This window comes from Schistocerca gregaria, chromosome 3, assembly GCF_023897955.1.
Source record: "Schistocerca gregaria isolate iqSchGreg1 chromosome 3, iqSchGreg1.2, whole genome shotgun sequence".
In the NCBI taxonomy this organism is placed as follows: domain Eukaryota; kingdom Metazoa; phylum Arthropoda; class Insecta; order Orthoptera; family Acrididae; genus Schistocerca; species Schistocerca gregaria.
The window spans coordinates 211,696,339-211,720,982 of NC_064922.1; the positions used below are offsets into that span (position 1 = coordinate 211,696,339).

The 24,644-nt window shown below is 43.6% G+C and overlaps 1 protein-coding gene across 5 annotated transcripts in view; it reads right to left on the reverse strand.

Annotated features, from left to right (window-relative positions):
* Positions 1-24,644, reverse strand: part of LOC126356312 (uncharacterized) — a 769,127-nt gene that overhangs the window by 332,249 nt on the left and 412,234 nt on the right. Inside the window, exon 1 of one of the 5 annotated variants that reach the window (XM_050007276.1) lies at positions 13,822-13,973. The exons of the other annotated variants lie outside the window; for them this stretch is intronic. The gene's annotated coding sequence lies outside the window, so the exon portion shown is untranslated. Of the gene's footprint in view, positions 1-13,821; positions 13,974-24,644 lie in introns of those variants that run through there. 5 annotated transcript variants of the gene reach the window in all.

The following is a 24,644-nucleotide window of genomic DNA, read 5'->3' on the forward strand; positions in this document are numbered from 1 at the left end:
TAGAACGCCAGTTTTCTTTCTCCTGATAACGACATCCTCCTGAGTAGTCCCCGCCCGGAGATCCGAATGGGGGACTATTTTACCTCCGGAATATTTTACCCAAGAGGATGCCATCATCATTTAATCATACAGTAAAGCTGCATGTCCTCGGGAAAAATTACGGCTGTAGTTTCCCCTTGCTTTCAGCCGTTCGCAGTACCAGCACAGCAAGGCCGTTTTGGTTAATATTGCAAGGCCAGATCAGTCAATCATCCAGACTGTTGCCCCTGCAACTACTGAAAAGGCTGCTGCCCCTCTTCAGGAACCACACGTTTGTCTGGCCTCTCAACAGATACCCCTCCGTTGTGGTTGCACCTACGGTACGGCCATCTGTATCGCCGAGGCACGCAAGCCTCCCCACCAACGGCAAGGTCCATGGTTCATGGGGGGAGGAATCGCAAGATACGAAAATATAATGAAACGTTTATGTCGCTATATTCACTCTTGAGGTGGTTCTGTTCTGACAGCTTGAATTTGAGATGTCATTGTACCTTTCAATCTAACAATTCGTGATGGTTAACAATCGAATCGCCGGTCGATCGAGTATTAGGAATGCCGTGGTTTCGTGAACCACTGTAGGAAATTTTGGAAATTTGTGGTATGATCTTATGGGACCAAACTAGCTGCGGTCATCGGTCCCTAGGCCTACACACTACTTAATTTAACTTAAACTAACTTATGCTATGGGAAACACGCACACCCATACCCGAGGGAGGACTCGAACCTCCGACGGGGGGAGCCGCATGGACCGTGACAAGGCGCCTTAGGCTAGGGCGCCGGATGGCTCTGATGAATTCGCTGTTATCGTTTCCTCTCTTTGCCCAGTGCGATGTTTCTACGTGTTCAACGCCCTTAGACACGAGACGTAAAACCCTCATTTCTTTTCATTCCTTCAAATACAGCTGTTCAGGAAATGTTATTACATTATTAACAGAATCTTCCGTCGGTTCTTGGTAGAACAACATTATAATAATAAATGAAAAGCACCAGTTTGCTTTTGTTCTACAATATTACTTTTATTGCTAACCGGTTTTCGGCTTACAAGGCCATCTTCAGACATTTAAAATTGTAAATGTCTGAAGATGGCCTTGTAAGCCGAAAACCGGTTAGCAATAAAAGTAATATTGTAGAACAAAAGCAACCTGGTGCTTTTCATTTATTATTAAAATGTTATTACCTGAATAAACAAGTTTAAGTCTCGTCTGTAGTTAGTGTATGCAATGATGACTATCCGCCTCTTTAGCTGAATGGTCAGCGTCACGCCTTCTCTCATGCATCTTGCAAAATTACCATGACAGAATAATTAGAGAAAATGGAAGTAATTAGGAGGCTCACCGACATTCTTTCTGTGGTATCGTCCAAGGAACGCGGTGCTACACCAAAAGCCGGCAACACAGATCGATGCCACAGCCTTTAGTGAGGGGTAGCTGCAATCCGCAACAACCAATGGGAGGCTCTCAGAAGGACCACGTCTCCATTTCAGAGTAGCAGCACCCTCGCTCTGAGGTCAATATAGTGTCGAGCATGTAAGAGCTCATCTGAAGGAGCCAGCACAACATTGTAGTACTAATGAGTTGTTAAAGTTTCTCATGAACGTGCGCTGCAGTAACTTTAGCTCAAGAGAACAGTTTATTAATTATTGCATCTAGTGATACTTTGCTAGTCAATGGCATATGTCAAAGTTAAATAAATCTTTTATTCAGTGGTCTGTTGATTTGGGAGATGGAACCAAACAGCGAGGTCCTCGGACCCATCGGGTTAGGGAAGGATGCGGAAGAAGATCGGCCGTGCCCTTTCAAAGGAACCATCCCGGCATTTGCCTGAAGCGATGTAGGAAAATCACGGAAAACCTAAATCAGGATGGCCGGACGCGGGTTTGAACCGTCGTCCTCCAGAATGAGAGTCCGGTGTGCTAACCGTTGCGCCACCTCGCTCGATTTTTATTCATTAATGTAATAAAGTGTACTAATATTTCATGAGTAACACTTCGTATGTGCCACCTCACCGAGCAATCAAATATCCCACAGTTATAGCCGGACGAAACAGTTTCGTATGTTGTTGTTGTTGTCGGCTTGATGCAGCTCTCCATGCTACTCTATCCTGTGCAAGCTGCTACATCTCCCAGTACGTACTGCAGCCTACATCCTTCTGAATCTGCTTAGTGTATTCATATCTTGGTATCCCTCTACGATTTTTACCCTCCAGGCTGCCCTGCAATACTAAATTGGTGATCCCTTGATGCCTCAGAACATGTCCTACCAACCAATCCCTTCTTCTAGTCAAGTTGTGCCACAAACTCCTCTTCTCCTCAATTCTATTCAATATCTCCTCATTAGTTATGTCATCTACCCATCTAATCTTCAGCATTCTTCTGTAGCAACCACCACATTTCTTGTCCAAACTATTTATCGTCCATGTTTCACTTCCATACATGGCTACACAGTTTCGCCTAGTCACAACAAATTCCTTCCACAAACAAATCACAAAAAGGAAAAAGGGGGAAACGACAGCGGTACCCTTTCAGAATATCGACGTGTCGCCTCACAATGCCAAGTTTTACAGGTATGTGTGAGAATCCAAACCGCAGGGCAATTTCATATCTCTTCAGAATCAAAGACTGATGGCTGAGATAATAACGATGCCTCTTTGTAAGAAAAAAAATCCAGGAGCATCTTGCAATCGAATCAGTACTCTTGTTCAGTTAGCAACAAATAGCTCTGAATACGCATTCGCGCTGTGGAAATTACAAACACACCCGCCACGGGACTCACGGAGCAGATAATATATTACGGCGTCAGTGACGCGAGGAGACGTACGACTGTCTTGAGCTAGTAGAATGCAGTGTCACCTAGGTGGGAGAACAGCCGTGGCGCGCCTACGCGCTACATACCTAGAGCTAGCTGAAAAACTAGACTGTCGCGCTGTCTGCGACGCCGATACTGGCTACTGTTCTAAGAAAGGTGACGTCAAGATCGCTAGGCTATCACTGCACACCGGTACATTGTCGTAACGGCTGACGAGCAAAAAAGAGGGCCTTTTACAACAGCTTCGTTGACGATCACTTCGATCCTAAGAAGAGAGGATGCGATTTGTCAAATGAAGCGTTCCGGAACTACCTTGGATACTCACCAGCACCTATCCACTGCATACTGAGTAGACGATTACCGAATAATACTAACCTTTGGACGCATATGAGGACACATTCAGGCCAGGCATTCTACACCTACATACGTATCCGTAAGCCACTGCTTCGTGCGTGGCGGAAAGTACTTCGTACGAGTGTTAGCTATTATCTTTTCTATTGTATCCGTTTACTAAGCGAGTGAAAAAATGTCGGTATGCCATTTCTAACGACGCACATGTAGGTTCCCTATTTGTCTTCGATAAACAGCATTATTAACAGTGACTGGACGCAGCTTTTACTTAACTGTAAGAATTAACCTGTATTTACAACACAACCACGGTCTCACAATGTCAACTTTCGACGAAATTGCATCCCTCGACACCAATTTTGTATCAGTAAATAGCATTCCTTTGTTATCAACTTTACCTGGAGGCTCCAATGGAAAAAGACGAAAAAGAGGAAAAATCAAACACACCCTCAGTGCTGCCTGCTGGCGATCGGAATCATTCATCGTAGATGATTCTGATAAGTGACGCCATATGAGAATCGTGAATCCAAGGGGAGAGCGGCATGACTCCCCCACCCCCAATCACCCCTCCCCCCCACAAAAGAACACATTTTTAAGAACGTTTATATTTTTACATTACTGGCCATTAAAACTGCTACACCAAGAACAAATGCAGATGATAAACGGGTATACATCGGACAAATATATTATACTAGAAATGACATGTGGTTAATTTCTAAGCAATTTTGGGTGCATAGATCCTGAGAAATCAGTACCCATAACAACCACCTCTGGCCGTAATAACGACCTTGATACGCCTGGGGATTGAGTCAAACAGAGCTTGGATGGCGTGTACAGGTACAGCTGCCCATGCAGCTTCAACACGATACCACAGTTCATCAAGAGTAGTGACAGGCGTATTGTGAAGAGCCAGCTGCTCGGCCACCATGATCAGATGTTTTCAATTAGTGAGAGATCTGGAGAATGTGCTGGCCAGGGCAGCAGACGAATATTTCCTGTATCCAGAAAGGTCCGAACAGGACCTACAACATGCAGTCATGCATTATCCTGCTCAAATGTAGGGTTTCGCAGGGACTGAATGAAGGGTAGAGCCACGGGTCGTAACACATCTGAAATGTAACGTCCGCTGTTCAAAGTGCCGTCAATGCGAACAAGAGGCGACCGAGACGTGTAACCAATGGCACCCCATACCATCACGCCAGGTGATACACCAGTATGGCGATGACGAATGCACGCTTCCAATGTGCGTTCATCGCGATGTCGCCAAACACGGATGCGACCACCATGATGCTGTAAACAGAACTTAATTTCATCCGAAAAAATGACGTTTTGCCATTCGAGCTCCCAGGTTCGTCGTTGAGTACACCATCGCAGGCGCTCCTGTCTGTGTTGCAGCGTCAACGGTAACCGCAGCCATGGTCTCAGAGCTGATAGTCCATGCTACTGCAAACGTCGTCGAACTGTTCGTGCAGATGGTTGTTGTCTTGCAAACGCCCCCATCTGTTGACCCAGGAATCGAGACGTGGCTGCACGATCCGTTACTGCCATGCGGATGTCTGTCATCTCGACTGCTAGTGATACGAGGCTGTTGGGATCCAGCACGGCGTTACGTACTACCCTCCTGAACCCACCGATTCCGTATTCTGCTAACAGTCATTGGATCTCGACCAACGCGAGCAGCAATGTCGCGATACGATAAACCGCAATCGCGGCAGGCAACGCCGGTCAACTGCTGTCTGTGTGTGAGAAATCGGTTGGAAACTTTCCTCATGTCAGCACGTTGTAGGAGTCGCCACCTGTGCCAGCCTTGTGTGAGTGCTCTGAAAATCTAATCATTTGCATATCACAGCATCTTCTTCCTGTAGGTTAAATTCCTTATCTTTAGCACGTCATCTTCGTGGTGTAGCAATTTTAATGAACAGTAGTGTAATAATAGTAACACTATGTTTACACCAGGGCTTACTACGTCACTTTACCCTAACGTCCAAGAAATAGCAGTTCGGAGAAATACGTCATTTAGAAAGCATACGTTCGAAAATCTGGGATGTGCATGCGGCTCTGCAGTCAAACAACTGTAATAACTAAAAACTCCCAGAACCTCGACTATCTTATAGGTTGCACTATCTTAAATCGAAGTCCACACTGCCTTTCATTAATATTTCACTTAGTATGACAATTTACGAACACAATTTTGCAGACTACAGCTCCGAGAGGGTATTTTTCAGTCGCTTCAGACCACATTCAAGTAGTAATTCATTCTGTTATGATTTTTTTTCTTTTCTTCTTTCACTGTGATCTATCAACAGTTCTGTGGACTCACGAATCATGCCTGCAGTAGGCACGGTTTGTCTCCGCATGTGCGCCTTTGTGCCTCGGGTATGGATGTGTGTGATGTCCTTAGGTTAGTTAGGTTTAAGTAGTTCTAAGTCTAGGGCACTGATGACCTCAGATGTTAAGACCCATAGTGATTAAAGCCATTTGAACCATATGTGTGCCGTTGCCTGGTTGCAATGTTATCGGTCAGGCTGCAAGCCTATCGATGTGCACTCTGCCTCACTGAAAAGTGTCCCGTGTTCAACGTAGCTTGTAATTAATTTCCACTTTCGAGAATCGTAGTTTTCACGCTATTTTAAGTGGATTCCCATATCAACAAAAGTGACGCCACTTGGCCGCCATTTGAGTGCCGCATGAAGTTGCGTGTGGAAACACCCAACTTCTTGGGGCACCCCACGAGTGACGCACTTCTAGCCATGTCACAATAGTTCAACTCACCTTAACTTTCGGACGCCGCTTTGCTTCCCCCAGCACCGATTAGTGTCTTTCGACTGCCATCTCGTCTCTGAATGTTCTGATTTTTGTTTTTGTAGTTTTATCGTGTGCGTGTTTCGCAGTACCTACCCGAAGATATCTAAAAAGTGTCTGTTAGTAACAATTGTACTGTTTTTTGAATAATTCGAGGAACCCAAAACGAGTTCTACAAAGAAAATTACAAAATATCGCTTGAAATTGTCGGAAAACGTCGACAGTTGCGGTTTGTGTATTACAAAAATTGAAACAGTAAGCATTCGGAACGTCTACATCAACGGACACAACAGCGTGTTAAAATCTTATAAGACTGGCTCGTCTACAGGTCCACCTGACACACAAAAAGACTGATTTATGAAAATTATGCGGCAGCTGTTTAGGTACAAATGAAATAAATCACAGCCTGCTTAGAAAACTTATTACTTTCTTTCAGATGTATTTAGAAAAAAATTCCTTCATTTTCTGTAAAATACAAGCAAGTAGTTGTGAAAGTTTTAATAAAAATAATGCTGTTGCAGTTTTTAAGTAAATACAAAAAACCAATGTCATTCCAAGCATGTGTGTCAATTTTTACCTCTCTATCTACGTTATTCCGTGGTTTATTAAGTTTTCAAATTTATACTGACCTTTTGATCATCCGGTATATTTTATATGTTCTTTTTATGTGTTTTTCTCAATGCAACTTGATGTCGTTTTCCGTAAGTGGAAAATGTTCTCACTGTAGTGGGGACATGTATGCATGTTAATGACATATTTCCGTAGATCCGATGATGACAGCAAGATTCTGTCGAAACCGGTCGTTGTGAAATGAAACAAACAACAAGCGATCTTGGCTGTAGAAGATATTCCCAATCATTTATAGACATGTGTAACCTGGATGGTACATATAAAATTATAAATTATTCCACTAAAATATCTTTTTTGCGTGTGTTTCGTGCCTGACTGTGGCGGTGTGCGGACATTTGCCACGCCGGACATTTGCCACGCTTTTACCTGCTCCGAAGGGTTGGGTCCCTTGTCTCCCCCTGCTCCTCCTCATCGCTTCACGATGTTCTTTACAGAAAATGCTCAATATGTCCACCATCATTTCTGAATAATAGCTATAGTCGAGGAATAATGTTGTGAACAGCACTGTAAAGCATGTGCGGAATTATCGTTTAGAACAATAACGGAAGTTGTTTCCTATTTACAATAGGGCCTAAAAATGTATTTTTGTCAACATACGGACGGTAGACTGAAGTCAGTTGTATGAGTAGCATACCTACTTGTGATGAGACTCAAGTTTTCTTTGAACTGTTCAGAAACTGTTTCATCTGAGACCGGGGTCGGTAAAAGGAGCCAGTTATTAATTTATTCCGGTTGTCGAATATAACCTCTGCCCATACTAAGTCACAGGAACTATCTGCTTCAATGTCGCTTGTGAGCGGAATCACGCATTACATTATTTTACTTAAGTTGTGCTTCTTGTTTCTGTTGTAGTGCAGATCATTGCAATTACGGCTTTTCCCTCCAAAACATAGGATGCTTTCTCTGTGACCCAATAAACACCAGTGCTAAACAATGTAGAACAACAACGTACGTTACAAGCATTGCATACTGTATTACTTCATTTCCTTATTTCTAACATTTTAAAATTGTTCGTCGACTGTAGATGACATGTCAATCATAAATGTTCTTATCTCTATTTAGTGAATGTATTTTCAGTCATGTTTTGAACATTGTCCCGCCACACTTCATTAACTAATGTTTCACCGCAAGGGATATCGCATTTCTTTTCAAACATCCACATTCCCACTTCTTCTTTCCTTATTGTCATATGGGCATGCAGTTGCAGTAATTAAAAGAGGCGCAAATGCAGTGATCAAAAAGAAATGATTAGCGTACATTCACATTCTCTTTACAACGTTCCTTTCTTGTTGCTCCCCTGCCGATGGACTGTTTCTGCAGCGATCAGTAAGTGTGGAAGGAAGCTATCGTACACAGAGAGAGATCTATATTTATACTTGGCAGAACTAATTACATACTGACATAATCGTCGGTATTGCTTTCGTTTCCCAAAAGTTATAAATATTTCGACTTCGGAAAAGAAGCTCTGTGTTTCGCCAAGATGTCGAAGAAGAAGGTCCCTTACGTACTGGGTGTATCGAGTAAGATGCGGTTTGAAAGCGGACAGAAGAAGTACGAAGAAGGGCGTCCGTTACCTGAAGGATCGCTACTCAAGCTACCTGGCGAAGGGGCAAGTGTGGCAAATGTCCGGCGTGGCACGTTAAAATCGGGCCTCCAGCGAGTAATATTTGTAGGGATGGGAGGCAGTGCCAAACTGCGACAGTTCCCCCGAACCTGGACCGGCCCCTGCTCTATGACTGACGGCCCGACAAGCCGAGTGGAAGATAAGAATCGCCGGCCCGGCAGCGGAACCTTGTGCACGAGCCTAGCGGGCGGTACGGGCTGCGAAATCGGTCGTACCTGTGGCCACTTTCACTGGGAGCGCACAGTGGCTGCTGCAGAACCTGTTGCGCGCGCCGCGCCGCCGGGGGAGGCAGAGCCGGCCGGCCGCAGGTGATGGCGGGGGCGCCGCGGGCCCTTGAACTCGGCAACATCCGGCCGGCCGAGGAATGCACACACACACACACACACACACACACAGGCCGCCGCGGCTGGCCCTCCCCCGCTTCTTTGCGGTAGGTCACGCGGCCGCCGCCGCAGCCGACACTCCGCTCTGGCCGTCGCTGGCAGCGCTATACGACCGTGTGTTGCCTTGCAATCACACCGTCTGGCCTTGCCGTCCAGTACGATAAGTGGGAGAGAACGCACGGACCGAGTTACACAGCGCAATACAATGATATGTAGGTCGTCATCGACCAACAGCTCCAGTTTTTCAAGTACTGAGTCAAAGTCTCCTCCATATCAAGGTACGTGCCATTGCTCACGACATCGTCCAATACGGGGGAGGGGGGGGGGGGGGCAAAAGAAACCGAGGGCGCTGCCACTGGTAAACGTAGTGCAGGGTTCTCACGCTAGATGGTGTTAGTAGAGATCTTCACGAAACAGCTGTGCAGACGGCGTCAGTGTAGAGCTGAACGTGCAAGTGTGGTATTGTGTTTCTCTGACTGTTAGCGTGTTACCTCTGCGAAGTCGTTATGGCAACTTCAAAAGAAAAAGGTGTATGTGTGAAATTTTGTTTCCTGCTTAAAAAAAATAGCAACGGAGACACACAAAATGCTTCAGGAAGCTTTCCAGGAGGACGCTATGAGCCCCACACAGGTTTTCGAGTGGTTTGGGCACTTTAAACGTGGTGAGATGTGTGTTGAAGACCAAGCTCAATAAATTTTTTATGACAACAATCCGGTTTCTCTTGGGTCCCCCCCGCCCTCCCCCTCGTATTCTTCAAATGGCTCTGAGCACTATGGGACTCAACTGCTGTGGTCATCAGTCCCCTGGAACTTACAACTACTTAAACCTAACTAACCTAAGGACATCACACACATCCATGCTCGAGGCAGGATTCGAACCTGCGACCGTAGCAGTCGCACGGTTCCGGACTGCGCGCTTAGAACCGCGAGACCACCGCGGCCGGCCTCGTATTCTTCCTCTCATAGCAATGTCGGCTGGAGCTACCCAGAATACGTAGACCCAAGTAGTTTGAGCACTTATTAAACACGGAACCAACGAGAGCAGCCAAAGCAGATCTGGAGAGAGACGTTGAAGAGGCTCCGCGGATAGAAAGACCAATAACACGCTGGATGGACATTATTATATTATTATTAGCGAATTCTACAAATAAATGGAAAAAGTTAAGCAAATAGCTCAGTTAATGTCTTTTTAGATTCTGCTTGTTGTTACAATGCGCTTTCATTCTTTCTGAGAAGGCTCGTTCTTCCAATCACTTTAGTCTGTACTGTTTTTGTTTCGGCTGCTCTAACGTAACATTGTAATTATCTCAGAGACAGCAAAGGACTTAGAAGAGCAGTTGAACGGAATGGATAGTGTCTTGAAAGGAGGATATAAGATGAACATCAACAAAAGCAAAACGAGGGTAATGGAATGTAGTAGAATTAAGTCGGGTGATGCTGAGGGAATTAGATTAGGAAGTGAGACACTTAAAGTAGTAAAGGAGTTTTGCTATTCGGGGAGCAAAATAACTGATGATGGTCGAAGTAGAGAGGATATAAAATGTGGACTGGCAATGGCACGGAAAGCGTTTGTGAAAAAGAAAAATTTGTTAACATCGAGTATAGATTTAAGTGTCATGGAGTCGTTTCTATATTTGTATGGAGTGTAGCCATATATGGAAGTGAAACGTGGACAATAACTAGTTTGGACAAGAAGAGAATAGAAGGTTTAGAAATGTGGTGCTACAGAAGAATCCTGAAGACAGATGGGTAGATCATATAACTAATGATGAGGTATTGAATAGGATTGGGGAGAAGAGAAGTTTGTGGCACAACTTGGCTAGAAGAAGGGATCGGTTGGTAGGACATGTTCTGAGGCATCAAGGGATCATCAATTTACTATTGGAGGGCAGCGTGGAGGGTAAAAATCGTAGAGGGAGACCAAGAGATGAATACACTAAACAGATTCAGAACGATGCATGTTGCAGTAGGTACTGAGAGATGAAGAACCTTGCACAGGATAGAGTAGTATGGAGAGCTGCATCAAACCAGTCTCAGGACTGAAGACCACAACAACAACAACGTAACTTCCCAATTATCTACTTTCTGTCTTTCTAAAACTCCAGTTGCTCTTACGTTAGCGTTGTTGAGGTCCTCCCGAATTTCTTTCAGCCAAGGTGTTGAGTTCTTAAGTGTTGTGATTTTTGTCAGTCGCGTTTCTGTGACCAGATGACCAAAGAATTTCATCCGTCTTTTCTTAATACCAATTTCGATGTATGAAAACTTTTCCGTTGTTTTGATTGGTTGTAGCCTGTAATCGCCTGGGTATATCATCCTCCCAAAATCTTCCTAAGGATTTTTCTCTTTTCTTTTATGATTTCTTCAAGTTTGTACTTTCTGTTATGCGTCAGTGTTTCGCTTTGTAATGGTATTTGAATTACGTAGCCATTACGGCACCTCACCTCAACCTCTCGATACCAGCAATATTTTACTGTGTTTCTGAAAAACAATTAACATATTTCTGTGACAACATTCATATTTGATTTCATTAATGTAGAGGTACCTCGATACATCGATATGTATATATATTGCAATGATATTATTCTTTCTTTTGTCACTATGATCTTTGACGTACTTGTAACTCTGATTTCTGGGCGCGTAAACGATCATTAGAGACTAGAGAGTCAAGTCTTGGTCGTCATGTTGAAAAGACGCAAATTGTAGTCAGTTTATGAAACGTGAGCCTTAACAGTGAGAAAGATATTTTCAAGTATGTTTTATATTGTGAAGCAATGTTGCAACAAATGTAACTTAAATTCGGAGTGCTGATTAGTTTGTTACATCACCATTGTCTTAACTTGTAAAAGTTTAATCTTCAAGAATGGTTTACGAACCACATCTATAAAACTTTTGAATATCGCAGAATAACACATGGATTTTTTGTTGTAGAAGTTATGGCCTAACCCTAATGCTTTTTTGACTTTTTGCAGACGACATTGCTGTTAGAGTTTTTTAAATCCTGTCGGTATTTAAACTACGAGGCTGTGTTGATATTATCGTGTTTTTTTTCTCAGACTCGTGATTTCTGTCTTTGAACATAAGAATACAGTTATTTATTATTTTGCGACGGGAAATGGATACGACTCGTGTTAAAGTATCTGACAAAACTTTGGTACTAATAAATGGCTTACATTAGAAGCTCATTTTCGGAGCTCTGACATATTATCGATGTACGCCTTCGTAGAGTCTTATATTGTCTTCAATACTATAGTAAAGCACTAGCGATGAAGTTGTGTCTCGAATTGCACTGAAACGGAAGTCTTGGTGAAGGAAATCACAGTGGCTCCTAAAATTAAATAGAAATGTATGTTCTTCTTGTTCTTTAGCCAGGCGATAAGCAAGGCTACTTTTCAACTACGACCCACGCAGCAGTCGGATATGAAACCCTTTGTAAAAGTATTATATTACGAAACAATGTGACGTGGAATCACGTGCGAATATGCTGCAAAGGCGAAAAGGCCAGTGTTTCAGTGTGAGACGTAATACTTAACGATTCTCCGTTTTCTTAAGCTCATTTGATAGAATCTGTGAGGTCCATGGTTTACTTACATTCGATGCCAACTAAAAGTATATAGAAAATAGAATTTTGTAAGTCCGACACATCAGGGATGACATTTGCACAGGAGTCCATCAAACTACGTATATTCGCCGATATTATGGATTTGTTGTTGTAGTCTTCAGTTCGAAGCCTGGTTTCATGGAGCTCACCACACTAGTCTATCCTGATAAAAAACAGTTCATCTCGGCGCCACTACTCCAGTCTACAGTCACTGATTAAAGTAACGCCTTTTACCCCCCAGCACTTAATTCCCTCTATTAAACTAATTATTTCTCATCTGTCCAAGGATTAGCAGTTTGATGCAATCCTGTGCAAGTATCTTGATCTCTGCAGCACACATCCATCTGAACTTGCTTACAATACGTGTTGTCTTTTCTTTGTTGTTAGACCTCGTTTGCAAAGTACACGAGGTAGGAGTGGATCTGCACAACATGAAAACGAAAATATATTTAGTGCCAATGAAGCGCAGAAATCAAATCGAACACCTTCGTGTAAAAGCGCATTACGAATGATGCAGGGGAAAAAAATAAAAATCTCTGATAACTGAAAATGCTTTGAAATAAAGCGAAACGCTTACTATCTGAATAAAACTTTTGTTACAGTTGCACAAGACGATGTACTCATGTCGTCTGCTTTGTTTTCCGGCCACTTTTTCTCATCATCATTGCACAAAATTCTGTTGCATAAAACTGTAAACTGTGCAGCTGGTCCCAGCGGAGGTTCGAGTCCTCCCTCGGTCATGGGTGTATGTGTTTGTCCTTAGGATAATTTAGATTAAGTAGTGTTTAGGCTTAGAGACTGATTACCTTAGCCGTTAAGTTCCATAGGATTTCACACACATTTGCACACAAAATTGTAAAAGAAAAACCATATTGTTACGATGAGCACTGGAGATGGTTCAGAATTAAGATAAACGCGTCTGGTCTTAGCAAGATGGCAATTAACTCACACTACATGACTACGTATTACTTGTATTATTAGCTTACTGTATTCAAATATTCTTCTCCCTTTTACAGTTTTTGTCCCCGATACTTCCCTCCATTATCGAAACGAGTATTTCTTTGCTGTCACAGGACGTATACTGTCAATTGAATAACGTTTCGAAATGTCTTTTGGCGATTGCTCAAGAAAAACTCTGTAGTCAACAGAATTTGTAGTTTAACATTTAATTTATCTGCCTTAAATTCGCAAAGAAATCTGCTGCGCTTACCGTAAAAAAGGAGGACCTACAATGATATAGTTTACGAGCGTTTTAGCTACTACTATTTCTACTGCACAAATATTCCTAGAGTCTGCGCAAGTAAGAGCTAAATTATGGGTGTTCTGGCGAAGAAATAATGTGATTGACCATTTGCCGACTGTCATTCAGAAACAAACAAGAAGATACGACATCAAAACACACACACACACACACACACACACACACACACACACACACACACACACACAGAGCCTGTGTCTGAAGAAGAGACACGGAGAGTTTTTTCAACGGATAACTGAACATCGACAACTGCGGGGAAAGCTCGAGACGCGAACACGGATGCGCTAATCGGAACGGCGTCGAAGCAACTGTCCTAATTGTTGCGGTACTCACGGGCAGCCAGTGGCGCGACCGGCACGCCGTCGTGGCGAGCAGAGGAAGTTGTCAGCTTCCCCGAGGACGAGCGTCTGCGGCAGCAACGAAACAACTCCAGCGAACTGGCGCGACAAAGTCCGTGCGACAATCACCGATCCGCTCTCGTCGACTTCTCCGGTTGTACTGACAGCCGGACCGGCTCGCCTCTGCTGCGAATGGGCAGGTCGGCCGTAGAGGGGACCGGTGGGCGGAGAGTGGGGGGTCGGGTGAGAGGGAGGGGGGACGCCGGCCACGTGGTGTTGGGACTCGGCGCAAGGCACGGACCGCGGGCTCCATTCATAGAGCGGCCGGGCGGCGGCGACAGGCGTGCTGCCCGTACAGTTGTGCCGCTCTGCTCACACATGGCTCAACTACTTACGCGCTCTTCTGGGAAGGCGCGTGCTGCGAAACCAGTCGACAGATGGCCTCGCCCAGCAGATACAACGGCGGGCTCGCGACGTCGCTAGCTTACTCTGGGCGGTACACCCAAACAGTGCACGTCGAACACTGCTGACAGTTTTCCATCGGTGTTGTTGCTGTACAAGTACCTAAATTATTTCAACGAAAATGATACTCTTTCCATGTTGTATCTTCTGCACTACGTGGCTGTTTTTCAATTAAAGATTGGCAGAGAACGCAACCAGCCACGAATTCTTATAAAAACGCTTTATCTTAAGTCTATGATAAGTTATGGGCTATGCATTCTAACAACCCTTCCACAACAAAGGTCAGAATTTAATAACGATTGTGGTGTTGCTCACGCTGCTAAATACTGCATTTCGGGCAACAACAGTCATATTATGTGGCAGGTGTCATTACAGCACAGTTAATAAATTTAATAATCAAAAAACTAGGCACTCATCTTTTTGTGTTTCCCACGCTGGTCTCATCATGGCTCAATCGTTGAAAATCTAGGTGATTATGATTCCAAGCTCGGATGCAAAGAAGCCTAGGTTTTATTCTGCTATATTCAGAAGTTTTGCAGATGCGCTTCACAAAACATTCTTCAAGATTAAACCTTTCAAAGTTAGCACAATGGTGATGTAAAGAATAATCAGCAATTCGAATTTAAGTTGCACTTCCTTTTAATTGCAATGTCACGTGACACACAAACATCACTTCACAATACAAAACATACTTGAAAACATCTTCCTCACATTTTATAAGCCAACTACAAAATGCATCTTTCCAACATGACGTCCACGACTTGACTTTCTCAAGGTCCGACTCTCTAACAAGTTAACAACCAACTAACTATCGCTTACGCGCCCAAAAATCAGAGTTACAAGTACGTCAAAGATCATAATGGCAAAAGAAAGAATACACATAAGAATAATATCATTGCAATATAAACAAATCGATGTATCAAAATTGAAATCAAATCTGAATGTTGTCTCAGAAATATGTTAAGTAGTGAACAGAAATACAGTAGAATATTGCTGGTATCGAGAGGTTCAGGTGAGGTACCATAATGGTTGCGTAATTCAAGTACCATTACAGCGCTCCATCATCAGATGGGTGCAACTGAATAATTACAATGTTACATTCATCACCAGTAAAACTAGGGTTAGTTTTTGTCCGGTTCTTGAATAAAACCTTTAGAGAGAAGCGACGTGGTAGAATGTGTCCAACATCAAGGCCACCACGTTTACCAGGCACAACCACTCTTGACTGTTTTTTGTGGCATTACATTAAGGATATAGTGTTCAGTTCGCCAGTTCCTAACGCGACAATTCTTACCGCAAGAATACGAGATGCTCTGGAGGCAGTGATGGAAGAGAAGTTGGCTGTCTGGATGTTCTACGGGCAATAAACGACTCACATGCGGAGACTTTCTGACTTAAGCTAACATTTGTAACAAACCTCATGTCAGTATCTAGTACAGTGCCTTAGGGATAAATTTTTATATTGAGAGAAATAATTTGTGCTCACCCTGTTGTAACCTGCTCGGCTACTGTCACTTGGTCGATTTCGATCAACTTTATCATGTTGCAAGCACTCAATTCAAGGTTGAGAAACAGTCGAGCGTTAAGAAACTTCCTGCTTGAATAAAACTGTATACCGAACCGTGACTCGAACCCACGACCCCTGTCTTTCGCGGTCAGGTGTTTTACCAAGAGGACTCGCCCCCGAAAGGCAAAGGTACTGGGCTCGCGGCCCGATCCGACATACAGTTTTACTGTGCCAGGAAGATTCATAACAGCGCACTCTTCGCTGCAAAATGAAAATTCGTACTGGAATTGCGGATTACTATGCCACTTAAAGAGATCCTTGGGGAATGTGGGGCAGTGTTATCTCTTTTGTGACGAGATAGTAATGTTCCATGGGTTCTCGGAAAATTACTCCTTTTCATGATAAACAACCCATTTGTTTTGGCGTGTCACGTTCTAGTACGTGGAACTTAACTCTAAGACCCTTGCTGTCACTGAACAAACCGGATGACGAATCACGCAGCTCTTCTTCCAGGTGTCTTTATCTCTTTCTCTCATCCTGTTTACCAAGGATCACAGACAGAGGGGCAATACTCAACAGTGGATAAGCCTTGTGAGCGACCTCTTTCACAGGTAAGTTACATTTTCTGAGAATCTCTTCTTGTGCGTCTATTTTTCCCGACATTGCGCGTTCGATTCTAACAGTGACCGCTAAACACATGGCACGATCAATACGTTTCAGAGCTATCTCGAAATTAAAAAAAAATGTATGTAGTATCCTACTAACAACCTTCTCTGGCTTCGCACGAGTGCGACAGTATATACTGCCGAGCGACTTGTCTGTCGCAACGCTTATAAAGTAAGTACACAAACTTTCCTCGTGAATCAATAGCTGTCAGTGGAAACCGTATCAAAATCGCTACAGTAGTTCCTGGAATTAGCCTTCACATGCAGACAGAAAAATGCGGCGGGGGACTTTAATTTAGTAATGTTCATATATTAGTTTTCAACGCGCATTCCTCCCCTTCCCGTACATCAGCGTCACCGATAGTAAAGGCTTTGGAACAAGGCTTCGACTGGAATGCTCATGAAAATCACCGTCACATTCCGCTGAATTGGTCCATCATCCCCCATACGACTTGATTCTCGGGAAGGACACGAAGTCTGCCGGGGGTCAAATCAGGTGAACTGGGGACGGGCAATGCATTTCGAGGGCTCATGTTCCTTTCGTGGCCCACATTTGACGTCTTGACGCACAAGGACGCCACAGCGGGCTGAGAAACAATGGCGCCATCGGAATCAGACCTCGTGCACCATAAACCGGGTCCGCCCCCGGTAGCTGAGTGGTCAGCGCGACACACTGTCAATCCTGCGGGCCCGGGTTCGATTCCCGCCTGGGTCGGAGATTTTCTCTGCTCAGGGACTGGGTGTTGTGTTATCCTAATCATCATCATTTCATCCCCATTGACGCGCAAGTCGCCGAAGTGGCGTCAAATCGAAAGACTTGCACCAGGCGAGCGGTCTACCCGACGGGAGGCCCTCGTCATACGGCATTTCATTTCACCATAAACCGACTGTTGGCTAGTGTTTAAAGACAAAAAGAACAAAAATTTATTAGTATATGAACTTTCTGTCTACATAGTTCCGTATTTGCTCGAGTAGCAGGGCCACTTGTTTCCCGTGCAAAAATCCAGTCCTGAAACTTAATGAAACCATTTTTCTGTCTGTTACAACTCAATGCCCTTTCAACTGTTTATACGCATTAAATGAAATTCGTTTTGTACAATAAATCAAGCAGCAGTTTTTGCACCAAATCCTCATAATATGCAAGTCATCTTGCATTTTTGTCAATGTCGCTCCGTGCATAATACAAGAAGCTGATATGGTATCTGTATCACACTTTAATATTTTTTTTGTGTGGGATCTAAATTTTAAAAACCTCTCTCACACCGGCCTGATTTAGCTTCACTGATCAGGATAGTAAAAACATGCGTACGTTAAGGGAATTTTCATTCACAAAGCAGGCTTATTACATTCACACAGTTCAATACTGTTCTATCCTGATTAAATTGAGCTTAACTTAAATTCCATAAGGCAGTGAAGCAATTTCGAAGTCTTGGTGCGACGAAAATTGTCAGTTGATCTCCTGAAAACATTTGTAATAATTATTAACTTTCGGTGATCACATGGGGAAGACCGGAGATCTGCTGGTAAGAGCGTGTTAGCCTATTTATTTGAAGTAACTGGATATCTTGAGCATACAAAACGGCAGGTTCGTCCAGTGTAAATCAGACGTTCCCCTCTGATCCCGTGCAACACAGCGTAGTAAGCACACATTGTCAATAATAATCAGTTAAACAATGCGCGAACACACTTTCTTTAGATGTAATTTCTTAGACTTTCCCGGCGATTTGATGACATCTCGTGGAAATCGGGTTTTCTGCCGGATATCAGCGTCTTCCAAACACGAGTCTCAGGGAACACCTGATGAAGACGTCAAGTAATGGCGTCGAAATATCGTGTTTGGAAGACGCTGATATCCGGCAGAAAACCCGATTTACACGAGATGACACTTACTTTAGTTTAGTTCATGTATTAAATTCCTTCTCATACAGAATATCATCAAGATGGCGACTAGCTCAACAATACACACATACACATCCTCCTTCTTTCACGGCTAATCGGCAAGCATTGCCTCATTCTTTTCATAAGAGAAAACAGACAGCAGAGAAGCTATTCCATGGAGTAAATGGACGCTCCAAGGAATAATAGGGCTTGAAACTACTTTGCATTGATAATCATCGTATATTAAAGTTTAGGAATCGGCAAGATAAGAAGAGACATTTCGCGATATGTACTGAGTCATATAATTTATAAAATTTCTGAAAATATCGCGGAGAGACCGCTGCAAGAGACATTACAACACTGCTACCAAATTTACAGCCGTCAACCCAATGATTCACCCTAGAAAAACCAACAGATTTTCTGCAACACATATTAGCAAGATTGGGTGTACTCTATGTCCAACCTAAGAACATTTTAAAAAGCAAAATTTATTAATTGTTATTGACTTACATTAACAACGTTTTCTTTAAGGAGACACTGATGTGTAAGTAGGGACCAGAACCTGAAAGTAACTTCTAGCACACGTTCAGCAAAATCAACGCACTTTCAATAACGTATACTATCGACGGTGTTAGGGGGGAGGGGGGGGGGGATAGTTACTTTATGCCCATCCTTAAAAAAACTTAAAAATGTAAATTTCGTTAAGAAACGTGACGAACTTGAAAATATTGAATGCCGGTATGGCATTCATGGGTGGAAATGACATCCACTCTCAAGACTTACATTTTTGGGTTAAGTTTAACTGAAAAATTTAAACCGTTTATGGAACCTGGTAGAAGAATCCCTTATAAACAAATAAATATTTTTTGAAAATTTTGAAATATAATGTAACCTTTTGTGATTTTTGAACAAAGTATTCGCTATTATTAACTGAAATTTATTCGAGAATTCAGTTTGTCTTTCTCCTCTCTCATTCCTACAACCAAGCCTATATTCTCCTGTAACCCTTTCTTCTACTTCTTCCCCAACAATCGCATTTCATTCCCTACTAGATTTTCATGTCTCTTTACATGTTGAATTACCCCTTCAATATCCTCATACACTTTCTTTATCTCTTCATCTTCTTCTTGTGACGTCGACCTGTATACCTAAACAGTAGTTGTCAGCGTTGGTTTGCTGCTGAATCTGAAGAGAACAACTCTCTCATTGAACTGCTCACAGAACCTTCCTATTCATAACCAATTCTACTCCCGTTATAGCACTTTCTGCTGCTGTTGCTGACCAGATATCCTTATCTTCTTTCCGTATCACTTCACTGGCCTCGTTATATCTCGATTGAGCCTTAGCATTTCCCTTTTCAAATTTTCTAGCTTCCCTAACAGGTTCATACTTCAGACATTCCACGCCCCTACTCGTAGAGCGTTACCCTCCCGTTAGTTATTCCATCTTTTTCTCATGGTTACCCCCCCCCCCCCCCCCCCCCCTGGTAGCCCTCTCCCCTTTAACTGCGCCCAGTTAAATTTATGAGCGGTGAAATCCGGCCCACAAAAAGTCGAGGAAACGTCCATTAATGCCCCTGTCTAAACACAGCAATTTGCCAGACAGGTACAAGAGCCGAGGGCTCTTAACCCTTTTAGCACTAGTGGTTTCTGCCTGTAATCACCATTTGTATAATTTTTTGTTTTTCATTTTTAAGACCAGTGCCTTTCGCACGAAACAACCGATGCTGTTGCAAGACAGAAACATATAGTGTAACGTAGATTTTTGTTTACACTACTGCTGTCATGTGTGGTTTTGAAATGAAACCACTAGAGCAGTATGTACCTTTCATTAAAATTTATTTTATTTTGGGCCCATTTCCGCTTAGGACTATATTTTGTTTTAGGCAATATGAGTTCATGGAATTTTCGAGATACGGGATTGTGTCTAGGAAAACTACAAAATTGCCTTCAAATATATGTCATGAAATGAGAGGTGGTTGAAAACTGTTATGTCCCAGTTGCTTCAAAATAGAAACACAACTTTAAAACAACTGTCTCTTACTTTTTGCGTGTTTCTTACTATATCCTTTCCTTAATATGATGATAAAGATCAATTTTGTGAAATTTTTTAAAATTAATTTTTCTTATTGTTGGGACTCAAAGAGCTAAGTGATCTGCTGATGACCAGAACTGGAGAAGCTCGAAGACGTACAGTAATGACAAAATTTTTGCAATCGAAATTGATAATAATTTATTTTATTTTCTGTCGCACGCAATCGCAATATTTTTACTTACGATCGGATCTTCAGAAACTTTAACGAAAAAAACGAAGAAAATAAAATTGCAAACACGGAATTTAATAAAAAAATGCTTCCATTCTTCTTGACAAAGCATAGGTTCAAATAAACTTAGAGTAAAATACGGTCAATAATCGCAGATCAGCATAAGGAACAAGCAATCAACGTAACATGCGATGTCATACTAACTAAAAGCCCAGGACTATGTACGTATACACATAGTACTGCAAGAACTAACACCATGAATCCTGCAGGGCTGTCCATAAATCCGCGAGAGAACGAGGGGGTGGAGGTCTCTTGTGAACAGCACGTTGCAAGGCATCTCAGATATGCTCGATAATCGTGGATCAGTATAAGGAACAAGCAATGAACGTAACATGCGTTTTCATACTAACTAAAAGTCCAGGACTATGTACGTATACAGGTGACATCGTCGGTACATAGCTTCTCCTCCAACTCTTAGCGCTATATGGGCACGTTCTCTACACGTGACTTCAAAACATTTTCTTTATACACTGGCGAACTAAGTGCAACATCCCCAAGGACAAAGTCATTTCATTAATAACTAATGTGACAGGTAGTTCATCGTTGTAGGACTATACGATAGCGAATTCGGACCAAATGAAGCACACAAATCACAGTAGGGGGTGCCCAAACTGTGTACCCAGTGTACAGCAACGCCCATAACGATGCCGAATTATATTCTGCAATGGACTGTCCCAAGTACCTTGCGCCTTTTTTTGCAATTCGGCAATGGTTCTTGAAGACTCACGAGAAAGAGTAAGTTCCTACTTCAATATGGCCCATACGTGTTCTTACTAATCAGAGCATGACGAACGCGCTGGGTTGCGGCAGCCCTATGTGGACGGGCATTATCCTGCTGAAAATGCACACCACCTTCCTGTTCGAACAATGGCAGTCGCACGGCGGTAACATCCTGTGCAACGTAGCGTGCACTGGTTATTTTATCCTGCAGGAGCACCATATATGCGACGCGAGTTGCAGCTGATGGCCCTTCCACACCATGAAGCATGGGGACTGGACCTGTGTGTCGTCGGCGAATGCGCTCTGGAACAGGCAGCTCAACAGGCCTACGTCCACCACTCGCATACAGACAGAACCTGGTCTCAGTCTGGAGCCGCGTGGCCGCTACGGTCGCAGGTTCGAATCCTGCATCGGGCATGGATGTGTGTGATGTCCTTAGGTTAGTTAGGTTTAAGTAGTTCTAAGTTCTAGGGGACTGATGACCACAGCAGTTAAGTCCCATAGTGCTCAGAGCCATTTTCGAACCAGAGCAGTCATGCTTTCCGGTGTCAGTGTGTCAGTGGCAGCCCGGTCAGAGGCAGACGTGATATTAGCCCCGCTGCAAGCATCTGGTTCCCAACGCTCCTTGGTGACACAGCAGTTGGAACAAGTATCGGATTTCATCCGTGGATGATGTTTGGTCTCCCACCGCCGCTCGCACAATGCATCGATCTTGACGTCCATCTGTACTACGCGGATGCTCAGTACCTGGCCTACAGGTGTGAGAATATTCCACAGATCACAAGTGTTAGCAGCGACACACCACCGATAAATTGTGCGGAACATTGCAGCAGTTCGCCGTTACGTCTATCCAGCTTCCCACAGATTCGCAATGCCACCCAATTCATGGTCGAATCTGTTCAACAGGAGTACGTACTCGTCGGTGGGACATTGTTGTACCCTAGAGTGAATGGTGCAAACACTGTTCACCGGTAAGCACAGTTACTACCTGTAGAGTCAAAACAGAGGGTGCACACACAACCCTCGTATGCGCCATCTGTCCGATGATGACCGTGACAAATGAATTACTAACACTGCACGTATTATACCATGATGCCATTGAAGACAATCCTTCGGGATGTTGAATTTTTTCCGGCAGTGTAATTATAATTCTGCACATCACTGTCTTTATTGCCAAGTAGATGATACATGATCATTGTAAAATTGTGTACTAAGTAAGATATTCTTTAAAATGACAGCGTGTGCACTATAAAATAAATTACTCAACAACAAACAAAAGAGTTAAAGACGACGATGCATACTATGATTTTTCAAATTATGACAGTGTATCCCATAGCTCGTGGTCTCGCGGTAGCGTTCTCGCTTCCCGAGCACGGGGTCCCGGGTTCGATTCCCGGAGGGGTCAGGGATTTTTCCTGCCTCTTGGTGACTGGATGTCGTTGTGTCGCCTTCATCATCATCATTCATCCCCATTACGGGCGGAGGAAGGCAACGTCTACTAGGACCTTGCCTAATAAGGCGGCGCGTGTCTCCCGCGTGGCTCCCCTACGCCTTGTAAAGAAGTATGGGACTCATCACCATCATCCCATACACACAAAGAAACTGGTACACCTGACTAATATCGTGTAGGGCCTCGGCGAGCATGCAGAAGTGCGGTAACACGACGTGGCATGGACTCGACTAATGTTTGAAGTAGTGCAGGGAAACTGTCACCATGAATCCTGCAGGGCTGTCCATAAATCCGTAAGAGTACGAGGGGATGGAGGTCTCTTCTGAATAGCACGTTGCAGGGCACCTCAGATATGTTCAATAATGTACATACCTACGGAGTTTGATGGCCAGCGGAAGTGTTTAAACTCAGAAGAGTGTTCCTGGAGTCACTCTGTAGCAATTCTGGACGAGTGGCGTTTCACATTGTTCTGTTGGAATTGCCCAAGTCCTTCGGAATGCGCATTGTACATGAATGGCAGCAGGTGATCAGACAGGACGCTTACGTACGTGTCACATGTCAGAGTCGTATGCAGACGTATCAGGGGTCCCACATCACTCCAACTGTACACACCTCGCACCATTACTGAGCCTCCACCAGCTTGAACAGTCCCCTGCTAACATGCACAGTCTATGTATTCATGAAGTTGTCTCCATACCCATACACGTGCAACCGCCCGATACAATTTGAAACGAGACATGCCCGACCAGGCAACATGTTTCCAGTTATCAACAGTCCAGTGGTGGTGTTGACGGGTCCAGGCGAGGCGTAAAGCTTTGTGTCTTGCAGTCATCAAGGGTACACGAGTGTACCTTCGGCTCTGAAAGCCCATATTGATGATATTTCGATGAATGGTTCGCACGATGAGGCTTGCTGATGGTTCAGCACTGAAATATGAAGCAGTCTGCGGACGGGCTGCACTTCTGTCACTTTGAACGATTGTCTTCAGCCGTTGTTGGTCCCATTGTGCAGGATCTTTCTCCGGCGCCCACGAAGTTGGAGATTTGATGTTTTTTTTTCCGAACTCCTGACATTCACGGTACACCAGTGAAATGGTCGTACGGGAAGATCCCCACTTCATCGCTACCTCAGAAATAGTACGTCCCACCGCTCGTGCGTCGACTATAACGCCACGTTCAAACTGACTTAAATCCTGATGACCTTCCATTGTAGCACCAGTAACCGATCTAACAACTGCGCCAGACAGTTGTTGTCTTATATAGGCGTTGCCGACCGCAGCGCCGTATTCTGCCTGTGTAAATATCTCTGTATTTCAGCATGCCTATACCAGTTTCTTTGGCGCTTCAGTGTGTATCATAAATGCAAAAGTTTGTGTGCAAGTATGTTCGTTACTCCTTTTCACGGTGAAACAGCTGCACGGATTTGGAAGAAATCTGGAATGTAATTGGCGTATACCCTTAATTAACACATGGGCCACTTTTAAAATTGTGTACTACAAGATATTTATTCATTTGAAGAATATAACCCGAAATGTGGAACAATAATTCCTCTTGGAAAAAGCTAATTGCTCTTTAACTTTTGAACTGTATCGTATTGTGAAAATGCTTTTGTTGTTTAATACATCCTACATAATACGATTCATCGCAATGAATACAACGCTTATACAATCCTCAAAGTGTTTAATCCATACTTTCCTACAATCTTGTTGCCTTTTAGCCATTGAACGTCAGGTTTATCTTGAAGCTTCTGAGACGCTTGAAGACTCTCAACGACAAGGCTGTCATATGCTGTACGGTAGACGTCGTTCCATTAC